General features: G+C 46.9%; 1 long non-coding RNA gene across 1 annotated transcript; it reads left to right on the forward strand.

Moving 5' to 3' along the window:
- Positions 1–8,066: 8,066 nt before the first annotated feature.
- LOC117502568 lies at positions 8,067–9,687 on the forward strand. Its single transcript, XR_004558358.1, has 2 exons — positions 8,067–8,151; positions 9,559–9,687. It is a non-coding gene; the product is annotated as an uncharacterized LOC117502568 (long non-coding RNA).
- The last annotated feature ends 3,100 nt before the right edge of the window (positions 9,688–12,787 follow it).

Raw genomic sequence — 12,787 nt, forward strand, 5'->3', positions numbered from 1 at the left:
CTAATCTTGTTTAGTCAAATAAACTCACTTAGTTGACTAATTTTTTGACATTAGTTGTTGCACAAAGCGCTCAGTCGGCTAAAGTTTCACATTACCTGACTAAAGTTTTTAACCTGGTACAGAGAAGGCTAATTTTATTTTATTCGACAAAATGACATTGTCTTAACTAAAAAGAAAATGGCGGCTATCATGTACCACCACTCTCTAAAAAAAAACAAAAAAAAACTCTACTCAGTTATGAGCAGGGTATCCAGTAATAAAAATGTGTAGCCCCAACTCAAATAAGGCACATCCATCCAAGATCATTTAATTTAATTTAGTTGGTACTACATATAGATGGATATCCTGCTCATAATTGAATTGAGTTCATCCAGTGAGACAGTTTTTTGAGTGCACTTGATGGAACACTCAAGAGCACCGCTATGTTGCTCATATTCCTCCAAAAGGAGAGCTTCCTCTGATTTTGTTCATGGTTGTAGCAGATGACTGTTGTGATGTGTTTGTGATAGTTTCCACATTAGCCACTGGGTGTTGCTGTTACGCTGAGCAGTGTTGTGTCCACAAAAAGGCTTAACTGATGTGCTGTAAGTAGAAGAAGAAGAACTGCTGGGCTAAAAGCTAAGCATGTCGTTCTGCAGTTCGTATGTGTTCATAAAGTTAATAAAGCCAATTATGGAAGCAAAGGCTGGATAGTTCATGACAACGACTAACCCTGAAAGTAAGCAAAACTCTTGCACATTGGAGGCGTTTCTTGGTAACAGCACTTCTGAGGCCGTTACACCCGTGAAAACTGTCGACTAACGTAAGATGGTTAAACTACACGTTTAGCCGTTGATGTGAAACGGAGGTTAGATGGATAATGTTGGACAACTAACTGTAGTCGACTAAGTAAGTTTAGTAGACTAAAAGATGTTTTATGAAACCCTGGTTTCCTGTTGGGAAAGTGTCGTAACACGGACCCACAACAGGGGGCGCAAATGAACGGACAATGGATAAGAAAAGGAGTAACAATTTAATGTTGTGAAAGAACACAACGGAATACAAACAAGAATAATGATGCCAATTATATACAGGAGGACTGTGGGCAGGCTTGAAGATAGGAGACCTCGGATGAACGAAGAGCCGGGGCCCACACCGCTTCTACCACCAACGGCCTGAAGAACACCGAAGCCGCCAAGCCCTGAGTCCCCAGGTGGTCTCTGTCCTCCGTTGTCGGCCCTGGTACTGCTGGCAGACAAGAAACAGAAGGTGGTGAGTGTGAGTCCTCACACCCAGCAACCTTTACAATTAATTCCTCCGGGAGGGATAACCTCCACCTCCAGGTACGTCTTCACTCGTGCAGCTCCCGTTTGTCCCTCCTCTGGGTCTTCACGGGCATGCGACTGCACACAGAACAATATTAGATTATCAGTAATCACAGCAGAGAAGGTTACCTCTAGTCGTAGAAGATTTCTCGGCGAGGAGGTGGAGTTGCCGTCCGGCCTTTATGGTAATGGTAATGAGATGAATGAGTGACAGCTGGTGCTGAGGATGAGTGACAGCTGTCACTCCCAGTGGCTCTGGCGCCCTCTTGTGCTTGGAGCCCGCACTCCAAGCAGGGCGCCATCTGGTGGTGGTGGGCCAGCAGTACCTCCTCTTCAGCGGCCCACACAACAGGACCCCCCCCTCAACAGGCGCCTCCTGGCGCCCGACCAGGCTTGTCCGGGTGTCGGTGGTGGAAATCGACCAGAAGGGCCGGGTCCAGGATGAAGCTCCTCTTCACCCAGGAGCGTTCTTCGGGTCCGTAACCCTCCCAGTCCACCAAGTACTGAAAACCCCGACCCTTCCGACGGACGTCCAGGAGCCGACGAACAGTCCATGCCGGCTCCCCATCGATGATCCGGGCAGGAGGTGGGTCGGGTCCAGGGGTGCAGAGTGGTGAGGTGTGGTATGGCTTGAGTCTAGAGACATGAAAAACCGGATGGATCCGCAGTGAAGCCGGGGAGTGTCAGCTTCACTGCGGCCGGACTGAGGATTTTGGCGATGGGGAATGGCCCAATGAAACGGTCCTTTAGTTTTTGGGATGAGCGGGATGTCCTTGGTGGATAACCACACCTCCTGCCCCGGTTGGTATGCAGGGGCCGGGGAACGCCGGCGATCTGCATGGGTCTTGGCCCTCGTCCGGGCCCGCAACAGGGCAGAGCGGGCGGTCCGCCACACCCGGCGGCACCTCCGCAGGTGGGCCTGGACCGAGGGTACCCCGACCTCTCCCTCCACAAGTGGGAATAATGGGGGCTGGTAGCCCAGACACGCTTCAAAAGGGGAGAGGCCGGTGGCAGATGATACTTGGCTGTTGTGAGCGTACTCGATCCAGGCCAGATGGTTACTCCAGGCCGCCGGGTGCGCGGAGGTGACACAGCGAAGAGCCTGTTCTAGGTCCTGGTTCGCCCGCTCTGCCTGGCCGTTCGTCTGTGGGTGATACCCGGACGAGAGACGTACGGTGGCCCCCAGCTCCTTACAAAAACTCCTCCAGACTTGCGAGGAGAACTGGGGACCACGATCCGAGACGATGTCCGACGGTATCCCATGCAGACGCACGACGTGGTGGACCAGGAGGTCTGCCGTCTCCTGGGCCGTCGGGAGCTTCGGGAGGGCCACGAAGTGGGCCGCCTTGGAGAACCGGTCCACTATCGTCAGTATGGCGGTGTTGCCCTGGGACGGCGGGAGGCCCGTGACGAAGTCCAGGCCGGTGTGGGACCAGGGGCGATGAGGCACAGGCAGGGGTTGGAGTAGACCCCTGGTCTTGTGATGGTCCGCCTTGCCCCTGGCACAGGTGGTACAGGCCTGGACGTAGTCCCGGACGTCGGCCTCTAGTGATGCCCACCAGAAGCGCTGCTGGACTACTGCCACGGTCCTACGCACTCCGGGATGACAGGAGAGCTTTGATCCGTGGCAGAAGTCCAAGACGGCAGCCCTAGCCTCTGGTGGGACGTAGAGTTTGTTCTTCGGACCGTCTCCCGGGTCCGGGTTCCTTGCCTGGGCCTCCCGGACGGTCTCCTCCACGTCCCAGGTGAGGGTGGCCACGACAGTGGACTCGGGAAGGATGGTGTCGATGGGGTCTGACAACTCGGCCTTGGCCTCCTCTTCGTGCACCCGGGACAATGCATCGGATCGTTGATTCCTGGTCCCGGGGCGGTAGGTGATCCGGAAGTCAAAGCGCGCGAAGAACAGGGACCAGCGGGCTTGCCTGGGGTTCAGCCGCTTGGCGGTCCGGATGTACTCCAGGTTCCGGTGGTCCGTAAAAACCGTGAAAGGCCCCGTAGCTCCCTCCAACAGGTGTCTCCACTCTTCCAGAGCCTCCTTCACTGCGAGGAGTTCTCGATTGCCCACGTCATAATTCCGCTCAGCGGGGGTCAACCTGCGGGAATAGTAGGCACAAGGATGGAGAACCTTATCGGACTCCCCGCTCTGGGACAGCACGGCTCCTATTCCTGAGTCTGAGGCGTCCACCTCCACTACAAACTGGCGAGTAGGATCAGGCTGCACCAGAACTGGCGCAGACGAAAACCGGCGTTTCAACTCCTTAAACGCGGCCTCGCACCGGTCCGACCAGGTGAAGGGGACTTTAGTGGAGGTCAGGGCGGTCAGGGGGCTAACAACCTGACTGTAACCCTTAATGAACCTCCTGTAGAAGTTTGCAAAGCCGAGGAACTGTTGCAGCTTCCTACGGCTTTTTGGTTGGGGCCAATCCCTCACCGCCGCAACCTTGGCCGGATCCGGGGCGACGGAGTTGGAGGAGATGATAAACCCCAGGAAGGACAAAGAAGTGCGGTGAAACTCACACTTCTCGCCCTTCACAAACAGCCGGTTTTCTAACAACCACTGTAGGACCTGACGTACATGCCGGACATGGGTCTCAGGGTCCGGGGAAAAGATGAGTATATCATCCAGATATACGAAGACAAACCGATGCAGGAAGTCCCGCAAGACGTCGTTAACCAATGCTTGGAACGTCGCGGGCGCATTGGTGAGACCAAACGGCATGACCAGGTACTCAAAATGACCTAACGGGGTGTTAAATGCCGTCTTCCATTCGTCTCCCTTCCGGATCCGAACTAGGTGGTACGCATTCCTAAGATCGAGTTTGGTGAATATTTGGGCTCCATGCAGGGGTGTGAACACCGAATCCAAGAGGGGCAATGGGTATCGATTGCGAACCGTGATCTCGTTCAATCCCCTGTAATCGATGCATGGACGGAGTCCGCCGTCTTTCTTGCCCACAAAAAAGAAACCAGCACCCATCGGGGAGGTGGAGTTCCGGATCAACCCGGCGGCCAAGGAGTCCCGGATGTAGGTCTCCATTGATTCACGTTCCGGACGTGAGAGGTTGTACAGTCTACTGGACGGGTACTCAACGTCCGGAATCAAATCAATGGCACAATCGTACGGTCGGTGCGGTGGAAGAGTGAGTGCCAGATCTTTGCTGAAGACGTCAGCCAGATCATGGTACTCTACTGGCACCGCCGTCAGATTGGGAGGGATTTTAACCTCCTCCTTAGCCGTGATCCCGGGAGGAACCGAGGATCCTAAACACTCCCGGTGGCAGGTTTCGCTCCACTGCACCACGGCCCCAGACGGCCAATCGATCCGGGGATTGTGCTTCACCATCCAAGGAAAACCCAAAATCACTCGGGAGGTAGAAGGTGTCACGTAAAACACGATCTCCTCCCGGTGATTCCCAGACACAACCAGGGTCACAGGCTGGGTCCGGTGTGTGATTAGCGGGAGTAGAGTGCCATCTAGCGCCCGTACCTTCAAAGGCGAAGGCAGAGCCACCAGAGGGAGCCCCACTTCCTTTGCCCATCTGCTATCCAACAGATTCCCTTCGGACCCCGTGTCCACCAGTGCTGGGGCGTGAAGGGTTAAATCCCACTCAGGATTATCACTGGGATTCGTGCTGATTTGCGGGGTTTCCCCGTGTACATGTTATGGCCCACCCTTAGCCCAGTTTCTAAGGACGGGCGTTGGTGTTTGACCGTTTGGGGCAGTCTTTTAACATGTGTTCACATGAGCCACAGTAAAAACATTCCCCGCGGGCCAGTCTCCTTTGTCTGATATCAGATCTCACTTGGCCCTGCTCGTGTCCATAGCTTCGTCAGCAGGGGGAGCTGTTGCCACACGGAGCCCACTGGCAATGGAGCGTGGGGACGACGTCACCCTTTCAGACCCGGAAGAGAGAGGGACGGCTTGTGCCCGGCCACGCCCCCCGGCCTGCTCCCGACGGTGTTCATTCAAGCGGTTGTCTAAGCGTATAACCAGAGTGACAAGCCCGTCGAAATCCTGCGGTTCGTCCTTAGCCAGTAAATGCTCCTTCAGTACTGGAGACAGTCCGCTTATGAAGGCAGCGCGGAGCGCAACGTCATTCCAACCCGACCTCGCAGCCACGATGCGGAAGTCGACAGCGTAATCAGCTGCGCTCCGACGCCCCTGTCTCAGTGACAGCAGCACGGTCGAGGCGGTCTCGCCTCTGTTGGGATGATCAAACACATGTTTGAATTCCCGTATAAACCCAGCATATGACATCAGGAGCCATGACTTCTGTTCCCAGAGCGCTGTAGCCCAAGCGCGTGCCTCACCTCGAAGCAGATTAATTACATAAGCCACCCGGGTGGCGTCTGATGCGTACATAACTGGACGCTGTGCAAAAACGAGCGAACACTGCATTAGGAAGTCTGCGCACGTCTCCACACAGCCTCCGTACGGTTCGGGAGGACTTATGTAAGCTTCAGGGGACGGTGGGGGGGGGTAGTTGAACGGCCAGTGGAACATCTACATTAGGCCCCGGGCCAGCAGGAGGAGACACTGCAGCGACGCTCGACTCGCGTGCTTCCACTCTGGCGGTGAGAGCCTCCATCCTCTGATTGAGGATTGCATTTTGCTCGGTTACTAGCTGTAACTGAGCAGTGAAAGCGGTAAGGATTTGCTGCAGATCACTTACCACGCCTCCTGCTGACGCCTGCGCTCCTTGTTCTCCCATTGGCTGTTCAAGCTGTGGTTGACGCCCCTCGGGATCCATGACGAATGGCCGAGAAATCCTGTTGGGAAAGTGTCGTAACACGGACCCACAACAGGGGGCGCAAATGAACGGACAATAGATAAGAAAAGGAGTAACAATTTAATGTTGTGAAAGAACACAACGGAATACAAACAAGAATAATGATGCCAATTATATACAGGAGGACTGTGGGCAGGCTTGAAGATAGGAGACCTCGGATGAACGAAGAGCCGGGGCCCACACCGCTTCTACCACCAACGGCCTGAAGAACACCGAAGCCGCAAAGCCCTGAGTCCCCAGGTGGTCTCTGTCCTCCGTTGTCAGCCCTGGTACTGCTGGCAGACAAGAAACAGAAGGTGGTGAGTGTGAGTCCTCACACCCAGCAACCTTTACAATTAATTCCTCCGGGAGGGATAACCTCCACCTCCAGGTACGTCTTCACTCGTGCAGCTCCCGTTTGTCCCTCCTCTGGGTCTTCACGGGCATGCGACTGCACACAGAACAATATTAGATTATCAGTAATCACAGCAGAGAAGGTTACCTCTAGTCGTAGAAGATTTCTCGGCGAGGAGGTGGAGTTGCCGTCCGGCCTTTATGGTGATGGTAATGAGATGAATGAGTGACAGCTGGTGCTGAGGATGAGTGACAGCTGTCACTCCCAGTGGCTCTGGCGCCCTCTTGTGCTTGGAGCCCGCACTCCAAGCAGGGCGCCATCTGGTGGTGGTGGGCCAGCAGTACCTCCTCTTCAGCGGCCCACACAACAGTTTCCATCTCATCCACACCATCCACGTTATTTCAATAAATCTGTTACCTTTTTTCATTGTCTAAAATATAGTGCAGCAGATAAGTGAATATTTACTGAGGGATCCTTCAAATGGTGATGCAAGCACCAAATTTGGCACACATACTCCTTAGACATTACTCTTTTAAAAATGCCGGGTACCCACGTGAACTTTTAATAGGCGGCCAAGAAGGGGTCAATTGAAGTATTACACAGGGGTCAAAATTTAAAAATGCTCCAATCATATTGAAAGGTATTCCATATTATTTGTCTGATCATAAAGATTCCAAAAAGGTATAGTTTGGACTAATGAATGTTCTGGAGTTATGGGGTAAAAACAGCAAGAACAGTGACAAAGGTCAATTTCAATTTGTACAGGGGTCAAAAGTTAAAGTTGCTCCAATTTTGGTAAAAAGTGATTCAAATTATTAGTTGGGTGAATACGGTTTTAAAAAGGAATAGTTTGCATCATGTATCATGCTTAGTTATCATGTTACAGGGTAGCATATGTCACGTCATAGAATCCAATGGATGCTGATATTGTTTAACCTTTACTTTGCAAACCAAGCATGCAACACAGTCAAAACTATTCCATTTATTCATCCTATTAGCTCAACCAGTAATGTGCTTGGTGACCTGTAGTTAAAATTTCACATCTTCTGTTTAAGAAAATTTGTACAACTGGTGATGCAACAGACAAAGATTACACTCAACATACTTTGCTGAGTCACAGCCACAGAAGCCGATAACTCCTTCACAGCTGTTTGGGTGTCTTGGTGGCTACCCTCACTAATCTTCTTGCATAGTCACTCAGTTTTTGTGAAGTGCCTACTCCAGACAGATTTACCATACAGTACTATACTGTTTGTATTTCAGCAACTTGAAAATGTTCATGTATCCACCCCAGACCTACATAAAGACAACTGGCAGTAAAAGTGATGATTTGTATTAATAGTAATAGTCATATTTAGTTTGTCCAATGACTTATGGTCTCTGAAAATGTGCTATGTATACCAATGGCTGTAATTCTTAAATAGTTAATACATTGTTTTTGTTAAACTCTTGAATTAAAGATAAAAATCTGCACAAGCACAACTTGATTGTTTCATTTCACTTCCATTATGGAGGCATATAGATAAAGAATTACAAATATTGTGTGTGCGAGCCCACACGCTTTTTTCCTCCATATTTCATTGAAGTTATTCACTGTGAAATTTAAATTTTTCACCCACCTTTACTCTGATTCACACCTCAGATTGCTGTCCCAGACTTTTGATGCCATGTTGCTCAGCTTTCAGTTTCCTGACCGTTGCTACTCAACAGTATAAGCACAATGGTAAGTGAAAGTGGGGGTGGTGGTGGTGGTGGTGGGGGGTGAGGTTAAGAGGACACGCACACATACATGCGCTGTGGTCACGTCAGGTCCAAACCACAGGAACCCGTGTGGAACAAGTCGTTGAACAGCCCCTTATTCTCGCACTGAGCCGCTCTGTGAGTAAACCCACTCACTCGAACACTCTCCAGCTTTGTGCATCAGTTCCTTTAAGTCATCCGGCCTCATTAGCGCTGCCAGCTTTATGACCTCAAAATGTTGTTCGGTGCTCTGAGTGCGTCTCACACACGGCTGTACTGCCTTACTGAAAGCTGCCTCTCTTACCGGGAGTGTTTTGTGTATTAACTCCTTGACCTCTGGGTGACCTTTAACGATCAGCTTGTAGCCTGCTGACAGACATGCAGCTTATTTGACCCTTCCTGTCTGACACGCCGATAAGGTTACTGACTGTGTGTCAGTGTAAACAGTTACTTCCCTGAATATACTGGAGCCCTGGCACAGCCAGTGTCACAGACTGAACGGTCCCCCTTAAAAATCGGTCCGCCCTGCCTTCACTGCGCATGAGTCATTAGCCACGCTTCACAGATTATTGCCTCGTTTCTGTTTCAAACTGCACTCCAGTCATCATCTATCTCAGCGACAGATATCTGAAGCTTTTGTAAAACAATCATTTCCACATAAATTCAGCATTATTTCATCATAAAAGACGGAGGAAGCGATCAGAGCAATGCGGCTACACGGGCTGCTAGCTGATGCGTTCACTGGGTGTCCATCATTTCAAAGCTTCACGGAATATATTGCGCTTCACTGCGCATGCATTATTTTGGAGCGTCAGCACGACTCACCAATTATCACCTCGTTTCTGCTTAAAACTGACTTTAGAATGATTTAAGAGGTTTTAACTTTATCATCTGATGGTTAATAATCTCATTAATCCATTTGATCGCTTTGGGTGAAGAGACTCTGTCTCAGACGAGCTGCTGTGGTCCGAAATGATGCATGCGCAGTGGAGGCAAGGCGGATCAATTTTTAAGAGGGACTGTTCGGTCTGCGACACTGGCGTAAACCGAGTCCACAAACATTCTTTCACATTTTTCCACTTTCCTGGAAGCACAAGCCTTTGGCATCACTGTTGGCTTTTATTTACGTATGCATGTGTGCATTTGTGTTTGTTTACATGCTACAAAGCACCGGAAATCTCTGGGTAAGGGGTTTGCTCAGTGAGGACGACTCTCTTCTGAGCTTTATTCTAGAATGCCTCCACCCCCACTTCAGCCTCAGACCAAATTTGCCTCTCTGAGTGTGTGTGTGTGTGTAAGAATGTGGGATTGGATTTGCTAATTCAGTACACTTATTTATCCTATGTAAACCAGAACGCTAAATGTATCATATTTCCTGTTCCTCTCTCAGACTCTTCACTTCCTTCTTCCTGGCACATTGCTTTTCACCAATAACCCCCAACACACCCGCTGCGCCTAAATCCCCCTCAGGCATCAGTCAGTGAGCCAATCCATCATGGGAAGCCTGTTTTGATGGAAAGAAGAGAAAGAATTAGGAGCAGACAGAAAAAGAGGTGGTGAGGGGGAGGTGTGGGTGAGAAAGGGAGGCGATAGGAAGTGCAGAGGCCTGATCAAGGTGATGGATGAGGAAGAGAATGCCAGGTGATGGCTGATTTCCCCTTTTAAAACTATATGTGAATGAGGTTTCAACATGGAAAATTGTGAATCTTGCACTGGCTGAAGACCAGAGCATAAAACCAGTGGCTTTTTTTTTCTTTTGTCATAATCCCATCAGAGTTTGTATTTTAACAGTTCTGGTTTGGGATTCCTCCTCAAAAGTAACATTTCCAAACAAATTAGAACCAAATTAAGCACTGGTTAATGATGCTTCATCTTTCGGACATTATATGTATACTGGTGATATAGCGTTGATATTTCACTCTGTGTGTAATCTGTCATTAATGCTGCAATCAACAAGCTAGGCTAGTGGTTTCCAAACATTTTCTGCCATGCCACACTCTCATATAGAGCAGCTGCCTCTTTGCATCGAAAGAAGCCAGCTGAGGTGGTTCGGGCATCTGGTGAGGATGTGCCCTGGTCTTCTTGCTGGGGTAGTCTTCTAGGCATGTCCAACTGGGAGGAGGTTGCAGGGAAGACACAGGACACGCTGGAGAGGTTATAGTTTCCAGCTGGCAACAATAGGGAAGTCTGGGATGAGCTTCTTGGTCTGCTACCACCACTATCCGGATCTGAATAACACCCCTGTCACACCTTGACAATTTAGCCAGCATATGCCGACCATATTAAAAACGCTGGCATATGCCAGCATACATTTGATGAGTTATGGGTAAGATTTGTATAAATTAAGAGTACGTTGAAGCACGCTGATATATGTCACAATATGCAGAGTACCTTGAAAAATTTGGGGCATGCGCAGTATCTTCAACGTATGCCAGAGTACGAGGGTAGGCTGAAAAGTTCTAAGGCTCCCCATGAAGGAGTAATGCATTAACTGCATTATAGTGAGCCTTAGAACTTTTCAGCCTACCCTCGTATGTCTAATATGTTCCTGATATGCAAGACATAAGTTGCAGGTAAGTTATGCGATTGTTGGCACAAGTTACTTGTACGTTACTCATAAGTCACAATACGTCCATTGATACTGTCCATTAATTGGCTCAAAGTTGCAGTTCTCGTGCAAACAGACTGCATCAAATATTAAAACCATTCACATACTGAGTAAACATAAAGTCTTAAGTCAGATTCATCATCACATCCTGACAAAAATGTATACACCTAAAGCATCCTGATTTTGGAAAACAACATCTGAAAATACTTTATTTGTGTGTTATGGCTGAAGAAACGTAGTGTTTTAAAGCAAGTCCCTTGGTGGTTTTTCTGTTCCAGGTGCATTTGTCAGCCTGAACCAGAGGATGCCAGCCCTTTATCCAATAACAAGACAATTAACTTATTTTAAAAGCTGAAAGAGTCACAGGGCCTCATTTATTCACGTCAGCATTTACCATAGACATCAGTCAATTCTTCAACATTCTGCACACAATGAAAATAAATCCCATGATCCACCAAGGCAAAAATAACCTACCTACTTACCTACAGCGCATAGTATTCACAACACTTTACTTTTCATTACTTTTCACTTCACTTCACATTAATTTTGTTATGTTACAGCCTTATTCCAAAATAGATTAAATTAATTTTTTCCTCAAAATTCTACACACAATACTTTTTTTTTTTTTTTTTTTTTTTAGATTTTTGCAAATTTGTTAAAAATAAAAAACTAAGAAATCACATGTACATACATATTTACAGCCTTTGCCATAAAGCTCAAAACCGAGCTCAGGTACATCTTGTTTCCACTGATCATCCTTGAGATGTTTCTACAGCTTAACTGAAGTCAACATAAAACGCTTTTTATGTGTGGGGACTTTAATATTAACATAGAAAGCTAAAGCTGCCAAAGATCAAGTGATTTTGTGAATACAATGTATAGTTTGGGGTTATTCCCCTTGATAACAAAACCAACCAGAATTACATCGCAAAGTGCAACGGTAATTGATAATATATTTACAAACAGAACAGATGAAATTATCAAGAATGGGATCTTCATGACAGATATTAGCGACCATTTACCAATTTTTTCAATATTTAAATATAAAAATAGGTACAACAAAAAAACTGATATAAACTTTAAAAGAGATAAGTCAGTAAAAGCCTTAGAGGCATTAAAATATGACCTTAAAAATCAAAACTGGGAAGAAGTTTATGTCAGTGATGTTAATGTAGCATATAACTCATTTATGAAAATATTGATGAAATCATACAATAAAAATTGTAAATTAATTGAAATTAGTAAGAAAAGAGTAAATAAACCATGGCTGACAAAGGGAATAAAAAATGCTTGTGCAAAGAAAAACTATTTATACGGGTGCTTTTTAAAATTGCAAACAAAGGAATCAGAACATAAATACAAAAAATATAAAAATAAACTATTAACAATAATTAGGAAACAAAAAAAAGATTATTACAGTGAAAAACTAAATAAGAGTAAAGATAATATGAGGGTAACATGGGGAATTATAAAAAGTGTGATTGATAGTGATGGAACGAAAGAAACTATTCCAAATTACTTTGTTAAGGAAAATAAAGAGATATATGATATAAAAGAAGTTGCAAATGGGTTTAATGATTATTTTTCAAATGTAGGGTCAAGTCTGGTGGGAAATAAACCAATAATAGAAGATAAATTATGTACATTGGTAAATACGGTCAATAGTATTTTCCTGGACAATGTGGAAAAAGATGAAATAAGAAATATTGTAAAAAACTGTGTAAGCAAAAGATCAACTGACCATGAAGATTTAGACATGATGACTGTAAAAGTATAATAGAAATTGTTATTGAACCATTTACTTATATTTGTAATCTGTCTCTGTCAACTGGGGTTTTTCCAGATGAAATGAAAATTGCTAAGGTAGTCCCATTATATAAAAATGGAGACAAACATAATTTTTCTAATTACAGGCCAGTATCATTGCTTCCACAGTTTTCTAAAATTATGGAAAAAGTTTTTGTAACAAGATTGGATAAATTTATTGAGAAACATCATATTTTAAATAATG

Source organism: Thalassophryne amazonica, chromosome 2, assembly GCF_902500255.1.
Source record: "Thalassophryne amazonica chromosome 2, fThaAma1.1, whole genome shotgun sequence".
NCBI lineage: Eukaryota > Metazoa > Chordata > Actinopteri > Batrachoidiformes > Batrachoididae > Thalassophryne > Thalassophryne amazonica.